The sequence below is a fragment of the Equus przewalskii genome, chromosome 2 (assembly GCF_037783145.1).
Source record: "Equus przewalskii isolate Varuska chromosome 2, EquPr2, whole genome shotgun sequence".
Classification (NCBI taxonomy): Eukaryota; Metazoa; Chordata; class Mammalia; order Perissodactyla; family Equidae; genus Equus; species Equus przewalskii.
The window spans coordinates 63,143,777-63,167,984 of NC_091832.1; the positions used below are offsets into that span (position 1 = coordinate 63,143,777).

Here is a 24,208-nt window from a genome sequence, read left to right on the forward strand (position 1 = left end):
TTAGTTTAGTTTCAAAACAGTAGAAATTATTCTTTCCTTAACAATCAACCCACTTGATTTTATTTTTTCACTAGTGGTAGAAATAATACAAAATGCTTAAGGGTACACAGGAAGGACATTCCTCCTGCCAGCTGATGGCATCAGCAGGGGCTTTCCAGAAATTTGGTGGGTTTCTCCCTCTGGGAAGGAACTTCAGGCCTACTCTACAGGTCTCAGCTATGGGGGAAATACTCATTTTCCTTGCGTTGCAGAGTCTCTGCTTAGAGATATGTTGCTTTCCAGCTTTCTCCAGGCTGCTGGTTCCACAGATCGCTGGAGTTCACTCTCTGATGCCCAGCACTGAGAATTCTTTTACAGAAATAGTACAGCTCCTGAGGATGTGCCTTCTTTGACTGTTCAAATATACCAATACTTCTTAGCCCTCGGTACACAGGCAAATTTTGTTAAAAAAGTTTTTGTTCCAAGAGGAATTGTTAAACGGTGTATCTGTATCACAATTATTTTAAACAGTGGAGTTTGCATGAGACATGTTTGCCATGATGATTTGCATATAGTGAGCAGTTAGTGCTTTATAATTGAATAAAAAACAATTCCATTCAAAGCTGTTAATGGGTTGGCATTCAAGGCAAAGAGAACAGCAAACCTGGTGTACAGTAGAATTAGCTTTAAAATATGCAGATTTCCAGCCTTCCCGCAAGGTAAGATGAATAAAAATCTCCAGTGTTCAGTATAAGAATTCAGTTTTTCAGGGGCTCCGTTCGGCCTTACAATGCAGAGCGTGAGCTGTTTTGAAGAGACCCTGGGAAGAAATTAAAACCCTCCCTCACGGCTGGGACATTGAGGGCAGGAGAGTTGGTGATACGAGGCTGCAAAATTGGGGAGGAACCAGATTGGGGAGAACCTCCTATATAGATTGGTTAGAGTTTATACCGGAGCCAGGGGTCAGTAGAGAGACATTTGACTTGTGCTTTAAAAAGCTTGCTCTCTAGAACGTGGTGAATATACTGATGGGGGCAATAGCAGAGTCAGGGAGCCAGCTAAGAGGTGACTGTGTTGGTCTAGATGAAGGGAATGGTGGTCTCCTTGATGGGCACAGTGCCAGCGGTGTGAGGGATGGGGGTAAATAAAGAGATTCGTGAGATATTTGAAAGATAGAATTTAATGACTTAATAGATAACATAGATGAGGAAATGGGAAGAATAGGCTCCATTGCCAAATCCTAACGAATAACATAATTTATAATTTATTAATAATTTCAGGACTGAAATTTTACATATTTTAAAAATTAGGACGATAATGCTGGAACTTAATTAGTTCTCCAAATTAGAGAAAGGAAGAATGTACTCTATTTTTAATTATCTAGAAAGATATTCTGCAATAGTATGCTTGCTACAACCAAACTTAGTGTGGATAGAACATTACAGACCATTATTTCTAAGTTTCATCTCTCATGTTACAATTTTGGTTTATTTAATTTTCTCCTGTTCTTCTTGTATGCAGAGTGGTTGCTATCCTTGACTTTGGATGTGTCATTTGGGTCACTGTCATGATCCATTCACAGATTACCAATGACTCCAAAGGCTATATTGTGGGAGATACAGATGTTGCCTCAAAACTTCAATTATAAGACTTCAGGGTTATGTCCAAGACAATTCTAAATCCCACTTAACAATTTATTTCGAATGTTGCGTTTTCTCATTATTGAAAATTTTTATAATCTGGCTTCTTTTTATACAATGTAATATTAAGACAAGAAGTCTTTTAGGCCTTCTACTTTCTATAAAATTAAGTAAAGTGAATAAAAAGGTAATTCATAAAAGAAGAACTATTCAGTGCTAAATTGTTTAAAAAATAGCTCAACCTTACAACAAAAGCAATGAAAATTTAGATGACATGATTTTTACACATAATAGTGGAAAATCATTTAAAAATAATATCTGACTCCTGCAAAAGTGCTATAAAATGGATACACTTTTGATATGAGTAGAAATTGGTTTAAGCTTAATGGAAAGTAATTTGCTAATGTGTATTGAGAGACATTAAAATGATCCTCTGCCTTGACTCAATAATTCCACCTGTCTAGAGAAGTAATCCAGAATGTGGCAAAATATTTAATAACGTATTTGTGTTAGTAATAAAAGCAAGAATCTGGAATAGTCAAAATGTCCAACAATTGGAAAATATTTAATATCAAAAATTGAAAATGCAGAATATCAAACTGTGGAATATGAGTTAAGATATTCAAACAAATTAATATAAAGAAAGAGTAGTAAGACTGATTATTTGGGGGTCAAAATACATGTTTTTTCCTTTCTCGTCTGTACCTTTCTGTGTGTTCCAAGTTTGGCAATAAACACATGCTAATTTTATTTATTTTTGCTAATTTTATTTCTAAAAATACGTGTTTTCATAAAATAGTTAAGTCATACAATCTTGGATTTTGAGGGAAAGTTTCCCATCACCATATCTATATTTTTGATAATTAATATAGGTTTCAGTCTTTATCTAATGATTGACAGCTTTTTATTTTTAAAACTTTATCAGATTGAATGAGCCTGATAATTTCAGTTGTCTTGCTCAACATGCATTCTAACTCTCTCCCTTTCTACTTTTTATATTACAGAGGATTGAAGATTAACATTACACTCCCAGATTCTCTTGCGGCTATGGTACATGTGTGTGACCTAGTTTCCTCCATGAGATGCACCTGCTGAGATGCGGAAGAGGAAGCGGTGCCTTGAACAGTGAGGTGGGGTTCTTTGGCAAACCTGGTGGCAGAGACATCTGGCTTGTCTGAATCTGCTCTGGTGGCACTTTAGACATCCAGCCTCAGCATCTTGGGTACTGAGCCATGAGCAGAGGAGGCAGCAGTGTTTTCACTAGAAGAGCCCTGTGCTATTGAAGTAGCATTTTTCATGACACTCCTGAAGAGTCTTAGTCATCTTCTAACATTTAAAAATAAATCTCTTTTGGAGCCAGCCCAGTGGCGCAGTGGTTAAGTGCATACGTTCCACTTCTCGGTGGCCTGGGGTTCACCAGTTCAGATCCTGGGTGAGGACATGGCACCACTTGGCACTCCATGCTGTGGTAGGCATCCCATATAAAGTAGAGGATGATGGGCACGGATGTTAGCTCAGGGCCAGGCTTCCTCAGCAAAAAGAGGAGGACTGGCAGTAGTTAGCTCAGGGCTAATCTTCCTCAAACAAAACAAAACAAATAAATCACTTTCTTAAAAATAGCTAGACAAGTATCTTACTGCTTTCAACAAAGATCTGATGGAATACTTAATCAGGGTCATGCTGGCAAATATTCCCATTGGTCTGCTGGACCACTGTAGAGGACACTTGTTTCCTACCACAGCAAACGACATTTCTCTGACAGTTTCCCACAACTTCCTTAGCTTTATTTATTCATCTTCTTTTCCTACTACTCACTCCATTCACCCTCTGTGCAGACTTTGTGTTTTCTCTTTGCTCCCTGTTTGCTGAGCATTCTCTTTGTATTCTATTCTCTGAGCTCTTTTTCATGTTGGCACTGACCTGGAATACCCTTGCTTCTGCCCTCCTTATTCCAATCACCTGTCAAGGTTCAGCTATAAACTTACCCTTCTCCACGGAAACCTTCCTGACTTCACCAAGTCTCACTGATTATCCAGCATCTGAATGTTTTCAGCCCCTTATTCAGCCAAAATGTTTAGTCCTTAATGTTGACTAGTTTTGTATTACCGGCTAATTATTAAGTGTGGCTACTCTCTAATCTCTCTTGGAGCATTCTATTTCTACAGTGCTCTCTATTAGAGTTCTAATACACACCAAGCGCAGTGCCAGGCCCTCCTCAATAAACAAACTATTATCATAAACGTCAATGATTCACTCGTTTACTTAAAGAATATTCCAGGAGAAATTATGTTAACCAGAAGATTTGGAGACTGCTGTGTGTCTGGTTAATTAAATTTCAGATTAGCTGAGAGGTACGTGAGAAGACTTTTTGTAACTTTAATTGTGAAAAGTCGTCTAAAATGCGTTTGCTCCCTTTCCTGCCTAAGGAAGCACATGAGAGTTGTGCACTGTTCTGGGCTCTACTCAGGTGTCTTCTGTGCAGTGAAGCCTTCTGCTGTGTCTGCAACTGGAAGTGATTTCACTCTTTGAGTTCTCATAGTACTTTATGATCGTCATATGAATATTGTTGTCTTCGTTTTATTTTTGTGGTATAATAGGCACATTGAAACTACCACTCAATTATAAATTATCTTGATGCAGACATGGCTTCTTCTCCTTTTTGAACTTTTATATTCCTCATGGAGCCTGGCGTAGCGTCATGAAGAAAGGAGGAATTAAATGTTAGCTAAATAAGTTGAGAATCAAAAAATACAAAAAGTCATCATTTTGAATATCAAAATCAGAGATGTTTTTTAGAGGGTGTAGAATTGGAGGTTAAATTTATAATGTCACCAAGACAACTAAGCAAGAAGTTCTATTTTACATTAAAATTTCGTTATGAGCTAATTTTTAAATTATTTGATGTTCTTTCTTAGAAAAATGAGCTAAATTAAATCCATTTAATTGAGTGTTTTTATTTTTCCTGACTGATTGATATATTCATGACATTATTTATAAATTTTCCTCCATGACAAAAAATCATTATTATTTTAACTTCTAATATTTTGTCACTGTTAATTCCTAGTTTGAGCTCTCTTAAAATTATTCACAGCTGTACTCTATATCTTTGAAGATGATTTATAATATTTTTTTCTCAAATCTTAAAACCTTTGTATCCTGGGCTTGATTTTTTTTGAAAAAAGCATAAGCTTTAGCTGAAAGATGTGTTTTCTAGACGAACTATCATCTAGCTTTCTTTAATATTAAAAATATTACATATGAAATGTTGTGAACTTGAAGCAATATATTATATACTTCTTGGGGGGATGGTTTCATACTCCTCGCTCTCCTTTCCAGGACACCAGGAAATATTTGGTGTGATAACATGATGAAAAATAAACAGACATGGAAGAACCACAAGCAGATGAGTGAAGAGCTGTGTTACCAATGGACACATACCCTAAGGAAAAATGACTAACAATAGGAAGATTGTGCCCCTTCCTGGCAGCACGTGAAATGGCAATAATAGCTGTCCTTCATATCACAAAGTTGTGATTATAAAATAAGAAATGTGAAATACTTGAAAATGTTAAGGTACCATAAGAAGAAAGCAATTTGACATTGAAAATCTTACTTTTCAAAATGTTTTCACAGATGCCAGCATATTTAAGTCATACGATGATGCTATGAGGTCGCTAGGGTAAGTTTTATATTTTCCATTTCATGGATATGGCACAAGTTCAATGGCTCATCCAAGTTTTCTTGGAAATAGCAATTTGAAGAATAAAAAAAGTATTTTTAACTCCTTACTTAATTCTCTTTCCCCTATATTACACAGTCTACCTTTTTCCTGTTAGTAATAACTCTATTAGTAATAAATATAAATAGTTCAAACCACTTCAGCTATAACCGCATCCTGGCCCCAGCTCATAATAGAGTAAGTAGAATAGAAAGTTCAGGGTAGCAGAGGTGGGGATGTACAACCTCGAGGGAGTGGTATACTGGCTCTCTGGAAAACAAAGCACTTCCATTGGTAGTGTGTGCCGCACGATTGACGCTTACACAAACAGAGAAATATGTTTGCCTTTGGAGGGTATAAAAGGTCCTGCCCTTGGGCAGATACACAGACATAGGCGCCTATAAGTAAATAGATATCTTTTAGGAAGGAAGCAGCTCGGGGATCTCACTAGAATCACCCGTACTCTTGATGGGAAGAAAGTTCACCACCTAGATCCAAGCAGTGCACCAATCATCCATTAGAAAGAGCCCATTACACAGGAAAATGCGAGGGAGAGAGCTCTGCACACTGTGGAGCAGTGGTGCCAGAGGGCTGAGACATAGACCTAAGGGATAAAGAGCCCTCCTACTAGAAGTGCATTTCCTCCTGCATTTTTACTGACATAGAATTCACAAAGAAAAATGTATATATTTAAAGTATGCAATGTGATATGATAACTACAATCAAGTTAACAGCCATATCTCACATATGTATATTTTTTGGTAAGAACACTTACGATCTACTCCCTTAGCAAATTTCAAATATTATTTGAACAATAATATTAACTATAGTCACCATGCTGTACATTAGATGCTCAGAACTTATTCATCTTATAACTGAAATTTTGTACATTTTGATAAACACATCTCCCCAATTGCCCCACCTCCAAGGCCCTTTTTAGATTCTGCTCTGTGTTCCTATGAATTTGACTTTTTTTTTTAGCTTCCATATATAAGTGATATCTTATAGTATTTGTCTTTCTCTGTCTGGCTTATTGCAGTTAGCAAAATGCCCTCCAGTTTCATCCATGTGGTTGTAAATGATAGGATTTCCTTCTCTTTTACGGCTGAATAATATTTCATTCTATATATACCACACATTCTTCATCCATTCATCTGTCAATGGACACTTATGCTGTTTCCATACCTTGGCTAATGTGAGTAATGCTGCAGTGAACATAGGAGAGCAGATACCTCTTTGAGATACTGATTTTGTTTCCTTCAGATACATATCCAAAAATGGGCAGTTCTATTTTTAATTTTTTGGGAAGTCTCCATGCTGTTTTCCATAATGTTTATACCAATTTACATTCTCACCAACAGTGTGCAAAGATTCCTTTTTATCCATGTCTTCTCCAACACTTCTTATCTCTCGTCTTTTTGATGAAAGCCTTAGTAACAGATGCGAGGTGACATCTCACAGACGTGCATTTTAATTTAGAATAATGTATCTGCTGAAGAATTAGATAATCTCTCTATAAACATTATGGGCAAGATATTTAGAAAAGGGGGATTTATGGGTTGTCCAGAGGGTGAACTTCCAATTCTTTGAGAGGAGGCCCAAGCCACACAAATGGTGTGATGTCCTCTACTTCTCAAGAAGACAACTTGAGCTTTTGTAGTGCAGGGTGAGGGGTGTAATGATGAATCTCATGGGTTTTTTATTACAGGTGCAGTCTTTCCAGGCAGCACCACTGCTTGTTATACACACTACCTCGCTGGTAGAGTGAGATAAGATCTACTTCTCAAGGTCATTGTGAGGATAATGTTTCGTGTGAAACACAGCGTAGAGTCTCTCACAATTAAGAGCACAGTACATCATTCATACTAAGTCTGAAAATTCTAACAAGAAATTCTAAGAGACATTTCTTTTCTAAATGATGGCACATGTTGAAAATCAATTCTTTTTTAATATTCCCAATTTACTTCCATGGTTTCTGGGAATTATAGAAAGGAAACTATTGCCAAATTCATTAAAACAAAAACTTTTCAAACTTGGGTAAAATAACAGAATCACATCTGCTACCCAGTTGTTAATAATTCACCACAAATCTAAACTTATTAGTTATTCCTTAGGTAGTTTGCCATATGCATTATTTATGGGGTCTTCCCCCTTCGGTGAACTACAGCTGTCCTATTAATTTTTAACCAGATTGTGAAATTTTGTGAGTAATTTTTAAAACCAGGTGAATAAAAGGAAAAAGATCTCTAGGAAATGGTATTACAATGTATTGCATCTCTAGGAACATATTTACCATTCACTGTAAATGTCAAATATCAAAATGATTTTAAGGAGGATAGTTAGGACATGCCATAAATCCAGTTTCTCTAAGTAAACTTAGAGCTTATTTATGCCTGTAAAATCCCACATTTTCTGCCTTTAAAAGCAGCAGCCAGGAATTGAATATTTATGATCCCAACATTGCCCCACACTTTTTGTTTTCCTCGTGGCTTTTACCCAGACTGAAGGAGAAAATGGGAACTGACATTCTCTGCAATCTGCCAAGTGCTAAAACTGTTTTCCCCAAAATGCAGTCAAGAATTATCTTAGCATTAAAATGCATAAATTGGAGGGATCATGAAAGGAAAAGTTTAGTAGCTTCAAGGAATTATGAACAGAGTTGACTCTCCATTCACTCGCTCTTCCCTGAAAGCACCTGCTCACGCTCACACATAGAGTATCTCGGTATCAAATACATTGCAGACGGAAATTTCGGGTACATGTTCTCAGGAGCTGAGATTCTGTGGTAGTTTTTTTTTTTTTTTTTTTTTTTTTTTGTAGACTGAAAGCAAAAATCTATGAAATACAGATCCTTGCAAAGAAGTTTCATCAGATTCTATCTGACTTGGTAGGAAAAAAGATTACATTTATACATTGAGTTAGAATCAACAAAACTGGCTTTAAGTACAGGGTTTGTTGTTTGTTTACTGGTTTCAAGACCTTGAATTGGTCATCAGACTTCTCAGAGCCTTAGCCCTTTACCTGGAAAATGCGGATTGATGGCACCTGCCCCACAGAGTTATAAGAACCAGACAATAATGTGACAATATGAAGTTCTTATAAGGAATTTTATATTATTGTGTTTTTTATGTGTGTGAGACTGAATTTGAAACAAAACACAAAAGAACATTATTTTGACCACGGAAGAGTGAGGCCCAGAAACAAACAAAATAGAGAGGATTTGAAGTATGTTGAAAACATGTATATGATTGGATCCTTTGAAGAAAAAACATCCTAGAGGACATGGAAACTGGCAGCACAGCACAAAGCAATGGGTCCTATTCCTATTTTTAGGAATAGGAATGATTCAGTCACTCAATACTTTTGATACACAAGGTTTTGGTAAAGTTAAAAAGGAAATAAATGTTTATAGTGTTTACCTCTAGTTTTGTCAAGTTTCCTCTATGGAAATTTGCTTGTACATACCGTTTTATTAAAATAATCATCTAGGTAACTTGCATTTTTGCCTTTTCATCTAACAAATATGTTGCCAGAATGTCATCTTTGTGTGTAAATTCCCTTGGAGAAAAACATAGTATCGCAGAACAGAGCTCCTGAGTAGACCAGAACAACGCTTCTCACACTTTAATGTGCATTTGTATATATGAATCACCTGGGGATGTAGTTACAATGAAGATTCTGATTTAGTGTATTTGGGGTGAGACCTGAGGCTCTGCTTAGGTGATGCTGATGTTGCAAGACCATATTGTAGTAGGGAGGGACTACAGAGGATGGATCCCTATGGCCCATCCATCCTAGTGGGAGAGAAAGCAGATGGTGTACTGCAGAGGCTGGAAGGCTGGTGGCTTTGGCAATGGACACATGAGAACACAGGCCTGATGAACTTAAGCTCTGACAGTTGGCTTTTCTTTTTGTAATGTAAGTGCCTGACTTAAACTTTGATTGCAGAGGCATCCACTTCAAACAGGGCTATCTGGAATAAACACACTGCCAGCCACATGACTAGATAAAGAGCCAGGCCAATCCCTCCACCCCCATGCTCCTTTGTTTTAGAGATCTTGGTTGATCTAGACAACTGACCATTTGGGCTACTGTTTTTTTTTTTCTCCTCTTCCTGCACTTTAAATTCCTGCTATTATGTTTTAAATTCACCAATAAAGACTGAGCCTGTGAAACCCTAGGCCCCCACCCTGAACCTCAATAAAAGCAGAACCCCAGGCCTGTGCTTTCTCTCCCCTTCTCTCTACCTGCAACCTTGCTCTGTGACCCCACATGTGCTGTGTAATTTTCAGGTCCTGTAAGTAATAAATCCTTATTTTTTCAAACTTTCTTGATGGTTATTGCTGAAGGGCATCTTGCAATCATAATAAAAACCACAAGGACTGGTCCAATCACAAGATTGATTATGGATAGGCTGAGATCCACACAAGAGAATTGACATAGTTGGCAGGATTGCATGATTGCCCTTGCAGTTAATCAAGGGAAATGCCCTTTACTTCCAACTTGCTTACTAACCACCTCACTCAGGTGGGCAACACCACCTGGGATAGGAGAGCCACTTGCTGAGGGTCTGTCACTCTGCTTATGCTTTAGCATAGTGACTCTGTCATGGGTTGCCTGTGGTATCCAACCCAAAAGGTCACAGCTGCTATAATAATCCAACGGTATCCCTAGAGCAGCATGATCAAGGCTATATGGTCTAACAAGATGGTTAGACTATGAATTATAAAGGCCTCAATGATGACTAATGTGCATAAAGGTCCTCTATGCCTCAAGGCCAAGGAGAGCTAAAGAGGGTTGATTGGATCACAAGGCTGTTGTCACTACCCAAGGAGAGGCTCTGGGCTGAAGGTTGAGGAAAAGATTCTTGTAGGTGAGGAAGATGGGAGACATCCACCTGAGACCACTGAGTCACCAAGCCTGGACTGCATGTTCTAACCCAGAAGAGTGAAATAGCCTTGCAACCAGAAACCAATGGCACCACCAGAGGGAAAATAAAACAGAGGCCTATGATCATGGTGTCACCACCTCACTCACTACTGTCATTCTTTGTCCCCTGACCCAATGGAATATTATGGGTCTAATCTCTGGCATGATGTTGCTAAAGTTAACAGACAAATATAAATGTCCTGAACATCTGGTGTTAGTACTTCCTAAGAACCCTAAGGAGGTACACAAGCTTCTTTATAAATGCAAAACCCCAAGGACTTCCTGGGTGTTGCTCAATGCCATGGCATACCAACATGCCAAGATTCTGGTATTACTCTCCAGAGACCTAAGGGCATTTCCCAAAGACCCTGTGTGTATCACACTAGTGGAGGCAGACTCCAATCCCAGAGAGGTCTCTTGGGACACCCAGGAAAGGAAAATGGCCACCTATGAAGAGGGCTCACAGTGACATTATCCAAAATTTTCCAGTAAGATTAAGGTAACAGGAGAAAAAACAAGAAGTAGAAACTGAGATAAAAAAACCATATCTTAACTGAAATTCAGACCTTTTTTAAAGATTTTATGCAGTAAGAAAGAGAGTGGGGAACTAATCAGCTATTGCATGTTTTTTGTTTGTTTGTTTAGAATGGGCTCTGAATTGTTACTCACAGTTGCCAAAATGCATCAACTGAAGAATATCTCTATATCCATATCTAATATATCTAAAATCCATAATGTTCTTAAACATTCATCTGGGCTATATACTCATTTCCTTAGAGATACCACACATTCTGAGTCTCCTCAGCTTTCCCCTGAACAGGACAGAATGAAGAAACATGCTTCATGAGGCTTCCCTGCTGCCGAGGGAATTGCTGACAGGGTTATGGAGGCCTCTAATGAGGAGGAAGCGGGAAAAGAAAAGGCAAAGGCCCCCAGAGCCACGGATGTTTGCATAAGGGCCCTTCCTCTCTTTACTTGGATATTTATTACCTGGTGCTGTGCCCATCCTCCCATCACAGTCATCACTGCTAAGGCTCATTATGAAAGGAATGGAAAACACTAGGATGAGGCCAATCTCCTGATGCCCAGTATTGGTATGGCTCAATGGACTTATCATTTCCATGACCATAATGACCCAAGTGACCCCCTCATCATTGCTAACTCCGAAGAGGCCCCATCAGACCCTGAGTCCACAGAATTATTTATACAGGGCGATCCCACTAATTACAGGGCTGTGCTATTTACATTCTGTTGGGACTGCCGAGACCGTATAAAAGGCACTAAAACCCCTAGGAGAAAACTTACATTCTTTCTCCGTCCCTTGCAAATATAAATCTTACTGTGTCTTGATATGTAAACACCCCGGGGGGTAACTAAATCTCTTCCCACAATCACCTGAGACTGAAGGAATATAAAGGAGGAAAGAGGCCTTTTAAAATACAAACTGCTGTAAAAGCTTTCTTGTCCCAAATTTAGTTTACAGCCTTTTAAAGAATTCTTGTCAAGGACAGATACAAATTTTAAAATCTTCTCCATAAATATTACTAAAAAGCTTTAGTCATTGGAGTGGGTAACCTTAACTTGGTCTGTCTGCCAATTTGAATTCAACTGTTATTTATAAATTAGTGAACTTGGTATTGTTGTAGCTGATTCATGGCTCAAATTTTGGAATGGACGCTACAGGCTATAGGATCTCTGTATCTGCCTGCATGTTTATTTATGTCTATGGATATATGTTAGGTACATGCGATTTTTTTCTTCTCTACCTCCAGATGATATTGACAAAATTAATTTGTAAAAAAGTTCTATTTAATTGGCTTAAAAATAAGTACTCATGAATTAAGGATTCCTAAAACTCAGAAGTATAGAAACTAACCCAAATGTTTTTCAAGTTCATGTGATCTAGGATAATCTTTGGTAATGACAAATAAAAATGGCAAGTAATAGTATATATTGGAGTATATGAGGAAGCCCTTTGGTGTAAACATAATTTGGCCTGACCAAGGTCATTGAGCATGCATTGTATGGCTGCTTTAGATATTCCCTATGGCAAGAACAAAGGCCCTTGAGATAAAGGTGCAACTTCCCTCCGCCTCCCAACCGTGGCATTTCCTTAAGGATTAAGTTTCTTTCCTTAGGCTAGGAACTGATTGCTGCGCTCACCTGTGACCACCCAGCTCGAGACAATAGGTTTGCCTCCTGCTATGCTCTCTGAGATAGCAGACCCACTACCTGCTGTGTCCATCAAGCGCTGTGCCGACAGGGCAATCTTGTGACTATTGTGGGAGGGACATTTCAATCATATGTGAAACGTCCTGTTTGGGGGTATATAACCACTCTGTACACCTCACTTCTTTGGTGCCCTTTCTTCCTTCGGGGAGAAAGGCCCCAGCCATTGTCCTCAGATTTCAGCTCAGAATAAACTCTCCCAAATTTTCATTTATAGATTGGTTATGGATTATTTTCATCGACAGTAAATAAAAGCTAGTTTGTTTGGTTTAATTAAAATAGGTATGTCTTTAGAGTTATCAGCATTAAATGTAATGCAGATAAATGACTTTTATTCTAACTGGATTTACTAGTCAAATTCATGTTATCTCTATTACAAAATTTGTAAGCAAGAAAAGTAGCTTGAGATGATGGCTGACTTTGTCTGCTGTCTAATGAAATTTTCATGGGTACTTTAAACATCATTGTTGGGAGGAAGTGATTTAGACAGATGTAAGTGGGTTAAGAGTTTTTAGGAGAAACTTTCAGCAATAATTATGTGTTATGGTATGTCTACTTAAAAATGGTTTCCTAAATATTTGGTAACTTCCACCCTTAGAATTTAAGTTAAATGGTGGGCATTCATTGAATGTCTAGATCATTAGATCATTTCCAAATAAGATAAAATACTGAAACATTAATTGGTAAACAAGTCTAAGTTTACTTACTTTTGATTTCTTATTACAGAGAAACTAAAGAGATTTGAGTCTACTAGTAAACAAGTCTTGTGCCACGTTAAAAAATTGTACTATTAGGAAATGTATTTTTTTAGAAATTATGAAATGTACTCATAAATTTGACAATGTAAAGAATTCTGATGTAACAGATGGTTCACAATTGCTTACTTCTAAGTTTTCTCTAGAAATTAAGGTTTGTAAGGGTTAAGAATTCTAATTAACATGTATAATTAAAGCTACTAGAAATAACAAGGGAAACATCTCTGTATTCAAGGAAAGTAGGATATGATTTTGGATAAGAAAGATAGGAGATGGGGCCGGCCCGGTGGTGCAGTGGTTAAGTTTGCATGTTCCACTTCTCGGCGGCCTGGGGTTTGCTGGTTCAGATCCCAGGTGCAGACATGGCACTGCTTGGTAAAAGCCATGCTGTGGTAGGAGACCCACATATAAAGTAGAGGAAGATGGGCATGGATGTTAGCTCAGGGCCAGTCTTCCTCAGCAAAAAGAAGAGGATTGGCAGCAGTTAGCTCAGGGGTAATCTTCCTTAAAAAAAGAGAAAGATGCGAGGTATGGAGATGCATTTTTGTTAAGGGAAAAGAAAATAAATTCGTCCTAAAGTAAAGCTTGTTATTTCAGAATGGGAAAGAGCAGAATAAAGGGACAAAATGGTATAGAAAGTTTGGAAGAGAGAAAGAGAAAGAGAGAATTTTACCTTGTGTGGTCAAGTTGGCTAAAATTGAATTGTTGTAAGGGATTCTTTTTAAAAAGTAAGCCTTAATATCAGTAGTATACTTAAGTAATTTCCTTTCATTTGTTACAAAAACAAAGTGTTCTTGGAGCATTGGTCTGCTGCTGATAAAGAGGCTGTGAAAGGTTTTTCTTCATCTTTTAAGTAATCTGGCTAGAAAGCAAAGATTTTGTGTTTTATCAAAATAATTTCCTGTGCTTCAAGTTAACTTAATCAGGTCTTTGATTACTTAAGAAAACTGAGTCTTCTCAATAATAGAACTTTGTAAGCTTCAGTATTCGCCTTTAAAATCTTTTGTTACTTTGGTTAAGTAGATAATTAAGTATTGTTTCATAAGGATCTGTGATCCTATTTAGTCAAGTGTCCAAAGCCTTTTGATATTTTTGATAGACTTTCCAAAATCAAATTCTAAATGAAGGTTTTTTTGCCCTGGAAGTAACTTTGGGATTTTCCAGAGGGTCCCTGGAACATCTCAATGATTCATTCTCTCTCCTTTAAAAAGAGAGACATTAAACTAATTAGGCTTATTTTATATGTTAAATTACATGGGAAGCATTGTCAAATAAGAAATTATTCTAAATCTTCTTAATGAATATCCTCATATGGTTACATGTTATTAATATAAGTGTTCCAGAAATTATATGACATTCCTAAATCTGATATGTAATATTATCAGTAATAATTCCAGTTATCATCTTAAAATGTGGTGTGTCACAGAAATGACCAAATTTCCTTGTCAGTTGTATTATCGTGAACTCTCATTAGATTTTTAACCATGGGCATTTTTAAATCTTATGTCATTTTGTCATCTTTTTGTCAAATAGTTATTGTTTTACTCTGATGCTTTTGCAAAAGTGCATCATCTTCAAGGAAATGCATGGAAAGGATTCTGACAAGTACAAATTTCTCATAACTTTCGGATGATATCAGTGAACTGGGTAAGAATTTAACTCAAAGGAAAACTGGATTCATAAAACTTCTAACAAAAGATCAAGATCAAGAATTAATTGCATAGGACTGAATAAAGTGATGAGGATGGTTATAATTTTCTATGATTTTTTGAAACATTGCTGGTTCTCTAATCTTTTCCATATTTAAGAAAAATTTTTCTCTTAAGCTAACTGTGACTTACAGCAATTTAAGAAAGCATATCTTTGTGAACAAAGATGAAACAACTATTTTTTTCTCCATATCTGATCCCTCCAGAATTGAGGAGCTCTCAATGAGTATTCTTATTTTTGTTGCAATATAGTTATTCACAGAAGTTCAATAAGAATCTGTTCTCCTTGTAACAGGATGCAATTGGAAACATTGGTTATATTATCAAGGCTTAGACTGGGATGTCATATTTGAGACAGATATTCATAGACTTAGATATGACTAGACAACTATAATGAACTAAAGTTGACTTTATAGAACCAATAAAGCCCCTTGGAAAAATCAGCCTGGTACCTTGCTTCCAGGGTTCCCGGTAGCCTTATCAGGTGAGTAAGGAAGGTCACTTCCTGGCAGGCCAAGGAACCTCAGCATATTTTGGAGACCTTGAGAAGAGAGGAATTCACCCAAATCTACAGATATTTCAGGCAAAGTGTGATGGTGAGTCCCTGGCTTCACTTCTTAGCCTCCAGAGACTCTTAAAAGTTCAATCTGAGACCCTCTATGAAAAGTTCCAGGAAAGCAGACTTGAAAGAGCCTATATCATCAATCACTATTCTTGCTGCACTTATATAAGTAAGCAGGCCAAGTTCAATGAGTCTAGGCTTATTTTGCAAATAAATTAGTCTTATTTTGATTATCTTTGATAGAAATGGAAGGGATTGTAGAGATAGAAATTTATGTTTCAATAATACACTTTTGTGGATATCAGATTCTAGTGCTATTATTAATTGTCCTTGAGGTTTTGTTTTCCACCTGTAAACTGGACTGATGCTAAATTCTTCTGGTTGCCTCCATCTTTGGCTATAACTGTTCAAACTAACATTTCCAGTTTTTCTTCTACCCTGTGACTTGATTGAGAATAACTGAGAACTAAAACTTCCCTTTTCCTGAAGCCATGCAGGCTAAAATTGGACTGCTTTGTATAAACTTCAAAGAAATCACTACGATGGCTCATGTATGGACAATCTTCATGCCTATTGCTTTATGGACCTCTCAGAAAGAGAGGCCCAAACTGCAAACCAGGAAAATCAGCTTGCCACTGTCTGCCCTCACTTTATCTGAAGATCCTTAGAGTCCAACATCTAGAAACCTTCTCAAGACTGCCTTCAGAACTCAGAAACTGGGATTATTGGCATTGCTGATTTAGCTGAGATGGACGTACATAAAAATTAGCATAAAGGAAACCATCTTATAGAAGAAAGCCTCCTTGGAACTATAAATGACCCTGACTCACCAGACCCCACCTCCCCTACCTTATTCTCAAAGTGTGCTTTGGAGAAATACTTAAAACTGCAGGTAGGCAAGCGAATTAGCAGCTAGTCAGTAACCAGTAGAGAGAATGATTTATTCACAAAAGATTTATGTCCTCTGCCCAAACTATTCCTTCTTTCCGTGATAAGAGAATAAATAACATTTTCTTAAGATTCCTCAGGAATGTCTCATTCAGCAGAGCTGAAACTTTTGTCTATAGAGAAGCAGCCAATGGTCTGCAGTAATCTAACACCTGGCGCTCTTGAGCTACCCTTCCTTTTCCATGCTTCCTTAGTTACATTCATATGTAAATATCAGTTTCTTTGGCCTTTGTGTCCCTGAGCTTCACAAGGTAAATAGAAGTTACAAATTGTTGAAAGCCCAGGTGGCCTCATGTTGAAGTTTTGGCTAATTATGGGTCCTTGTAAGAAACTGAAGCTTCCCAGACCCAAACTCCTCCACTTCCTGGTGCTGGAATCTACCATCCATCACAGAGGCAGACAACCAAGGACACCCACCTGCAGATTCCCTTATCTCGCCATACTCCCCATCCATCCCAAAGCAGCCTCACAAGGCCAAACAAGGGCTGGTGGGAAGACATCAACCAGCAGGGACATATGCTCCCCCTTCCTACAAACAGTTGCATTCCTAGCAACCTTTAAAAATCCTTGCCTCTCATCTCTCAAGGAGACGAATTTGAGGGCTTACTCCTGTCTCCCGGCTGATGTCACCTGAAATAAACCCCTTTCCTTGCCATAAACCTAGCATTCCAGTTTTTACTTTGGCCCCTCTTGAGTGACAGGTAAAAAAAAGCCTGTGTTTGTGGCTGGTAACAGGATTATACTCTATTTCAATCATTAACTATTGTTTTTCTTTTGTTTCCATAGAAATACCTCATTAAACAATCTGATGCAAATGCTTGTACCACATGGGCCTGACCTTGGGAGTCCACCTGCATCACTGCCTCTTGAAATGAGACACAAACTTTAACCAAATTGACATATTCTCAGGATTAAGAGACTGGTTTGATGGGATATGGAACAATCTGCCAACTCAGGATAGATTCAAACTTACTTACAAGAAATTCCATACCCATTAGTTATCACCCTCTAATCCTCCCATGTCACCCAGGCATAGGCAGTAACTAATATACTTTCTGTCTCTGTAGGTTTGCCTATTCTGGACATTTCATACCAATGGATGGCCCAAGATGTCAAAATATTTCACAGTATTACCCAAATTCTTGAACAGATTCTCAGGGCCATCCTTTGAGATTGCTGACCTATTTTCATGGCTGGACTCTTCAAGTTTGGGACAATGGCTATACACTGGATTTCAGACTACTGCCTGTTTAATTATTATATTCTTTGCTGCTATGATTCTATTTAGATGTATACTTTCTGGATTATGACCGTGCCCTACCCCTTGACTCTTAGTATATTTGCTACCCAGGCAGCTAATGTCTTTACCATGGACTCTGATGACTTGGTATCATGGGGTGGATTGTAGCATAAGGCCTGAGACTTGGCTTTTCTTTTTGTAATGCAAGTGCCTTACTTAAGCTTTGATTGGCAAGGCATCTACTTCAAAGTGTGCTATTTGAATAAACACATGGCTGGCCACAAAACTAGGTGAAGCCCCCAGGCTCCTTTGTTCTAGACATCTTGGTTGATTCGATAATTGACCTTTTGGGCTGCTGGGTTCTTTTTCTATTCCTGCATTTTAAATTCCTGCTCCTATGTTTTAAATTCACCAATAAAGAAGGAGCCTGAGAAACCCTAGCTCCCACCCTTGACCTCAGTAAAAGCAAAACCCCAAGCCCGTGCTCTTTCTCTACCTCTCTCTGACTGTGACCTTGCTCTGTGGCCCAGCTGTGCGGTGTAACTTTTAGGTCCTGTAAGTAATAAACCTTTATTTTTTCAAAATTTCCTCATGGGTATTGCTGAAGGGCATCTTAGAATCACAATAAAAGCCACGAGGGCCAGTCCAACCACAGTATTGGTTATTCATAGGCTAAGACCTGCAAAAAATATTTATTCATCAAAACTTAATCTCCACAGGTTTACTTTTTAAATAGAGTGGTCTGATTTTGAATATTAATCAAATGCCTCACATGGACTTTGGGTTAGATTACTCTCAAATAACCTTTTTGGTGAAACCTAAGCAAGGATATTATTATGTTTAATATCTAACTCTGACAGATGGCAAGGAGCACATGGAGCCTCAGAGGGGAGAGGCTACCTGTTGACTGTCTACACCTTTGACTGGCCTAGAGACAAGGAGATGGAGAAAATATGATCCAAAAATAGACTCCCTACCCACCCCGTCTCCCCAATTCCCTTTACTTAAACATGCTATGAAAGCAGCCAGGTCAATTTTTCAAAAAGTTTCCAAGCTAAGTTATAGAAAAGATTAATTACTGTTTAGTTGTAGGCTCAGAAAGAGAATTCACTCTGCCCTAGTATTTTAAAATCTGGAGCAGTTGCGGGTGGAAGATGGGTGGGTGAGAAGCGTATAAAAGAGTTAGTTTGAGAACAGAATGTAGAAGAAAGTGGATGGGAGGAAAGATGTTCAGTCCCTTCTTCACAAAAGGGAACCATTCTGCACAGCACAGCTGAGACTTAAAGACTCTGGTTTCTATTTTGGTTACTCTGGTAACCAATTCCTGCTTAGCCTTTTCTGGGTGCCTTTGGATACCACACTAATAGACATTTGTGTAAGCACGAGTGAACAACTAAATGGATAAAGAGGCTGAAACGGGACTACATTTTTCATAGACCTTTCCTGAGAGTCATATGGACTCAAGATATAATTTTAGCAATTAAGACATCTATAACTGAGTAGAAATGCCCCTCAAAAATAAGTAGAAAAAATGCCAAAAATTAGTCAAATTTTAAATTAATAAACAACATTTACTAAGTGGCTTGCTTTGGTATTTCATTACTCAGATATTTAAAAACTGCACCTACATTAATCTTGTTGAATTTTTTGTTTCCATTTCTGCCCCTCAACATTTTTCTCCTTTTCTGCTTATTTATGGTAATTTCCCACAGTATTTTCACCTACACATCTGAAACTTTTGAGAATTCAATTATTGGACTGCTTCATATGTTCAAGACAATATCTTAAGTGCTCTAGGAACTAAAAGTTTAGTCAGGGACTACACATGTACAGGTAACCACAATATAATGAATAAGTGTTATGAGTTCAATAATTTTCTCTTTGAACAAAAATGAATTAACATCAACCTAGAATGAGCAAGAAATCTCATAGAGTAGCTGGCTTGTTAATAGTAAATGAGGAAAACGGGTAGGGTTAGGAAATGTGGAGTTTGAAGAGTAAGATCATTTCAGGTGGAGAAAACAGCATGAGCAAAGGCCACAGAAGGCAGAAAATGAAATATGTTGTGTGGGATAAAAAGTAGTTCGGTGTGACTGAAACTTAGGACACTCTTAAGAAGAGACTGACAAAGCAGGCTAGAGACTTTTTCTGGAAAGTCTAAATGCCAGGTGAAAAATTCAGACAGTATTTGGTAGATGGGATACTGCTGAATGGTTTGAATGAGGGAGTGACATGGTGGAAGAGCAGACACATTGATAGTGAGAAGGATGGACGTTTGGGTTCTTTCCAGTTTTTGGTTATTATTAATAAAGCTATTATGAATATTCATGTACAGGTTTTTGTGTGAACAGAAATTTTCACTTCTCTGGAACAAACACTCAGAAGTACAATCACTGGATTGTTATGGTAAATGCATGTTTAGTTTCATAAGAAATGCCAAATTATTTTTCAGAGGGTTTGTATCATTTTTTATTCCCCTTGGTAATATATGAGTGATTCAGTTTCTCTGCATCCTCACTAGCATTTGATACTATCACAATTTTTTATTTTAGCAATTTCAATATGTGTTATAGAATTTTTGATGCCAATAAATATAAACTAACAAGCTAATTTTTAATGACTGTGTAACATTCCATTTTGTGTGGGAATTAACATTCTCCAATCAATTTCAAATTGATGGGAATTCAGGTTTTTTTCCACTGTCAGAAACAATCTAAGAAGCATACATCTACTTGTATTTGTCTGGTTATCCTACTGATTAAATTCCTAGTCGGTGGTAGGCTGGTCTATTCCTTTTTATGGCTTTTGATACACCATCATTTGTGCTGAGAGTCAGAGATTTAGGTTGGGTATTGATTACATCATTAGTACCTATGCGGTTTTAAGCATGCTGTTTAATTTCTCTGGATTTCAGTTACTTCATATGTAAAAAGGAGATGATGTTTTGCTTGTTGATCTCATAAGATTGTTGTAAGTACTAGAGTACTTTATTGTATAATGTTTACACTCAAGAATCTTACATATACTCATTAAATGCAAGGTCTTTCTAGACTGAACTTCACACAATGCTTTAAATATATATATTAAAGTACACTAAGAAAAAAGATGACATTATTGTCAGAAGATGCAAAATTTTCTGCCTTTAAGTTGAAGTGGTGTTTGCTTGGCTGAGCAGTATAAGGAAATTATAAGAACTTGGAAACTGAGAACATTTTATATCTTATTAAGAATTTAATATATGGTAAATATTTAAAGGCATTCCTTAGCAATGGCTCTCCATGTGTCTAACTCACTTATGAAATATGTTGTCCATTTTCACTAAAAATAATATTAGCATATTATCATTGTTATTATTTTTAGAGGGTTCAATTTTAAGTCTTGAAACTACCAACAGCCAGGTGTGTGGATCTCACTGTCATTGATGTTCACACGATGTTGCTAGGCCTTGCAAATTTTAGTGAGTCACCAAAATGGACAGCTCTGCTCTGTCTTCAGTCTTTAGTCTCCTTTCCTAAAATGCCTCTGGTACTCTCCCCCATTTAACTTCAACTATTATTTAAAAGGTCCATCCAATTTGTTCTTGCTTTCATGACCTGAATTTCTCTTCCTGATGGACCCTAGTGTGTTTACTTATTTAGCATTTCATCATATACTATTTGGGTCATCTAATTTATTGCATTATTATTTAATGTTTCACACAGGCCTTTTCTTTTTTTTAAATCTTTATGACCAGATTTGAAGGGTCTTGAGAACAGAAACTGGCTTACAATGGATTGTATTCCCCAGCATCTAAGGTTGGACCTATTAGAGTAGCTGTTAAATAGATGTCAATTGAATAAATAAATGAATGTATAAACAGATATATGCATATGAAATAATGAATGAACTAATTGGAAGTCTGGGATCTAGAAATAAAAGGCTATCATACTCCATAATATCTGATAATTTATATAATGAACCGCTTTCTGCTTATGTACAAAAACTTAACTCAGTTTTAAAGGTTTTGATCTTGTTTACTGTGTTGTTAAGCTACTGAAATAACTAATAACTGGGGGGATAGAGATATATCTTCACTTCCGGCAGTTTTTGTAAAGAATAGACAGCTCTTTTTCCTTTTTAGATTCATCTAAAGTTGGATAAGTTGGATTTACAAAGTTGGAGGATGAGTTGCATGATTTCTATTGCTAGCAGATGAGTGAATCTATGATTGTGAGAATGAGCTATCCTCTGGAGGTCACAAGAGTGGCCTCTGTATAATGCCTACAGTTTAAACTGCTAACACAAAAGAAGGCCAACTCCTAATTCCACCTACTTGTTTTTAACATAAAGAATAATGTTCTCAGTTAACTGATAGGTGTTTGTGAAAAACCATCCAATCTGCTGGGTTGTGGCCAGTGTTTCACTAACTGCTTCATTCTGTTTAATTTACATGTTGTCGGCTCAGCGGCTAACTAGATTCTTAACAAACAGAACTAAACTGTGACACTTTCCCCTTCTATTTCTGACTGTAATATCTTTGTTTGGAAGTTGTTATGTACTGTGTAGTTGTGACCAATTGACAAATGATAAGATCCGTATCTTTTCTAGCAAAGCTGTGAGATTACTTTTTCATGAATTTCCAACAAAAGGAAATACAAATCCTTTTTCAAGGGTGAGGGTAAAAAGTATTTTTAGTTAAAGAGTTAAAAGAATTATTGTACACACTTTGGCACATCAATTTAAACAAGTAGAACAGTCACACTGGATGCAGACATTTCCAATTGCCAAAGCGTTTTAATACTGCCTTACAATGACATGATGCATCATTTTTCATCCTCAAGTAAAGCACATGGACAGAAAAGTGGATAGATGTCTCTGCCAGCTTGGAGATCCAAGGCTCTGCCTGGCACTGTGTATATGATCACAGACCATCATGATCCCCAAATAAAAGTGGCCCTTTGAGGACAGGGCAGACACCCCAGCCCCTCACTTGGAGTTGTGTTTCTTGGACTCTGAGGATGTTCAGCTGGATGAGGTCTCGGTCTTGGGCCAGAGTGTCTCAACATTCCCCCAGATTTCTAAGGGCAGCTGAGCTAAGGAGAGGAATCAGCATAGGAAACAGGTTCATAGTGCTGTTTTGCACTTTGGGAAATCAGTTTTCTCTTTGAACCTCATTTACCTCATCTGTAGAATGGGTTAGAAATACCTAGCATATAGGTAGGCGCGTTGTAAGAGTTAAAGGCAATAGAATGAATATAAACCCTATTGTACAGGAGGAGCTCAGATTTTCTTTTTTTCTGTAATTTCCCTCTCTTATCTCATGGGGAACACATTCAGGTGGGATACCAAACTAAAATGTCTATTTGTAAAACTTCATGGAATTGACCAGGTTAAATTTTTTATTTTATTTTATTTATTTGTTTTTGAGGAAGATTAGCCCTGAGCTGACATCTGCTGCCAATCCTCCTCTTTTTGCTATGGAAAACTGGTCCTGAGCTAAATCCATGCCCATCTTCCTCTACTTTATATGTGGGATGCCTGCCACAGCATGGCATGCCAAGCGGTGCCACGTTCACACCCAGGATCCGAACTGGCAAACCCCAGGCCGCTGAAGTGGGATGTGCTCACTTAACCACTGCGCCACTGGGCCGGCCCCTTAAAATTATTTTAAATGCCATAATCACGAAACCATCAATAAAGGCCTTTCCGCACCAGGAGAATGCTGCCCCTGCTCACTCATTGCACAGGTTGGCATAGCTGGCTTCTAAAAGATTATTTTTTATCTAAAATTCAAATTTAACTGAGTATCCTGTATTTTATCTGAAAACTCTAGCCCAAATTCCTTTACAAAATTTCTGCTAAACACATTATTATTTTTGAGCTTATCCTTGATTTCACTATTTCACAGTGTCACCTTGATTTTAGGTTCCATTGGTTTATTGTACATGATACACTTTCTATTAAGGAATTACCACACTAAATAAATTTAGTGAAATAAACTAAATGATAATGTTTTTAAGAAATGATAATGTTACTGTTCTTGTAAAACTGCATTTAAGTGATCTAAAGTAAGACCTCAATTGTTTTCCATTATCTTAACAGAACAGAAGAAATCTGTGAGTCAATAATCTACATACTATCTGTTCCTGTTTTATTTATTTAGCTGGGTTATTATCTATCTGGTTATGGATTCTATGTCCTGTCCACTAAATGTTAATTGTCATATTATCATCTCTTCCCCTTGTCCTTTATCTCGCCTTTCTCACACAAACTTTATTCTGTTTGTCCTGAGAGTTTTAATTTTGTGAAATTGAATGATTTGTTCCATCTTTGCCCGCCAGGACATAAACAGAGGAGAAGGTTCTATTTAGGAAGTGTATTGAAGGATGAGGAAAGACATAGTGGCTGACCCAGAGTTGCCTGGGTCCGGAGTTACTCTGAAGTAAAGTCGGGTAGTGAATCCAAAAGACACAGGGAGACTCAGAGGGTCGAGGTGTTCCAGAGTCACTCTCCCTCAGGC

At 37.5% G+C, this 24,208-nt stretch overlaps 1 protein-coding gene and 1 long non-coding RNA gene across 2 annotated transcripts in view; one reads left to right on the forward strand and one right to left on the reverse strand.

Annotated features, from left to right (window-relative positions):
* The window catches only part of LOC139081644 (uncharacterized), a 121,019-nt gene extending 111,357 nt beyond the window's left edge, over positions 1 to 9,662 (forward strand). Inside the window, exons 8-9 of the long non-coding RNA XR_011536800.1 lie at positions 2,624 to 2,749; positions 4,956 to 9,662. This is a non-coding gene — a long non-coding RNA (uncharacterized lncRNA). The remainder of the gene's footprint in view (positions 1 to 2,623; positions 2,750 to 4,955) is intronic.
* GALNTL6 (polypeptide N-acetylgalactosaminyltransferase like 6) overlaps positions 1 to 24,208 on the reverse strand; it is a 1,099,146-nt gene that overhangs the window by 295,454 nt on the left and 779,484 nt on the right. The window lies entirely within an intron of this gene.